Raw genomic sequence first — 1,453 nt, forward strand, 5'->3', positions numbered from 1 at the left:
CGCAATAAAAAAATTACAGAATATATTTTTTAACTATAAATCACATTATTCTGAAAAAATAATTAATCCATATGATATAATACTAGCATTGACATATGTGGAATGCACGATTTGAAGGGGAAAAAAATTCTACTCTTAGATTCTTAACGAATATCATAACAGTAAAATCCTAAAAAAATAAATTGAAAAAATGGTCCAATGGAGACATGACAGTTGACGAGAAATGGTGATACGCGTGGCAAGTAATAAGTATAAGCATGAGGCGGTGATAAGAAAAGTCTGAGCTGGAGGTTCTAGACTCTGATTATATATTTGTTTCTTTCATACTCAATCATCCTTCATCTCTTCCCTCCTAATAATACAAATAAGAACATCCTTGTCGACATAGCTAGCAAACAAGTATTGTTACCTTAACATAATATTCAGAGAATATGTGTTTGGTGTTTGTGTGCGGGTGGTGTCAAGGCAGCCAGCACCAGGAGCGTGTCCTTACTGTGGAGGGATGATCCAGGCTATGGACTTTGAGAGCCAATGGAGTTTCTGTTTCCTTCCTTTGTACTCTAAGACCAAGCGCAGGCATTACTGCACCATGTGCACCAGAAAACTCGTCCTTCAGTAATGCTGCATCATCATACAGACCAAGCAAAAACCCGATCCTCGCCTTACATTTTTATTTCGGGTTTTATTTACTACTTTTCAATTTCCATGTATATGCGGGGTTTTGATTGAATCATTAGGATCAGCTTAGATGTGGATTTTGGATTTTTGCATAAGATCTAGCCTTGTATACCAAAACTAGTATTGGGATGGATTTGATAGTCGATAATATGATATGATTTTCTGATCAAAATATAATGTTTTTCCATTTCAGGAATTCGTATTGCCATATTTTATTAAATTGCTAAGTAAGTCTCCGAGATTGTTGTATTTGTAAGATATTTTAGCAAATCTTCCATGAGTCATATTGACTATACAAAAAGGTCATTTATTTTAATTTTTACTTCATTCTTGAATTTAAAAATGACTAAAGTAAATCAGAAAACAACTACTCAATGATTTCTAAACTCTAATTCATACAATTTTGAGGATTAGTTGAGGTTACTCTTCCATATTTATGCGAATTCAAAGGCTCTTTCCTGCAGTGACAATCACTGGATTTCCAGTTTACTTGCTTGAAATTGGTAACTACTTTTTTTTTTTGTTGTTGTTGTGAAAAATAATGGTAACTGCTAGTAGTTAAAAAAGTGCCACTTTAGATTGGACAACTAAGTCAACCGGGGCAGCAGATATCGTGGTCAAAAAATATCACTAAGATCAATAAAGAATCATAAACTAATAATATTTATCTCTTACAAAAAAAAATACTTACTATGATTTATTATCTTCTAAAATTTGCAACAGATTCTTTTAGGCAAAAATATTTCTTTGGCCAGTTATCTCTTTTTTAGATATT

General features: G+C 32.7%; 1 pseudogene; it reads left to right on the forward strand.

The window, feature by feature from the left end:
* The first annotated feature begins 325 nt into the window (after nucleotides 1-325).
* On the forward strand, nucleotides 326-934 carry LOC114414001 (annotated as a pseudogene).
* The last annotated feature ends 519 nt before the right edge of the window (nucleotides 935-1,453 follow it).

This window comes from Glycine soja, chromosome 6 (assembly GCF_004193775.1).
Source record: "Glycine soja cultivar W05 chromosome 6, ASM419377v2, whole genome shotgun sequence".
In the NCBI taxonomy this organism is placed as follows: Eukaryota; Viridiplantae; Streptophyta; class Magnoliopsida; order Fabales; family Fabaceae; genus Glycine; species Glycine soja.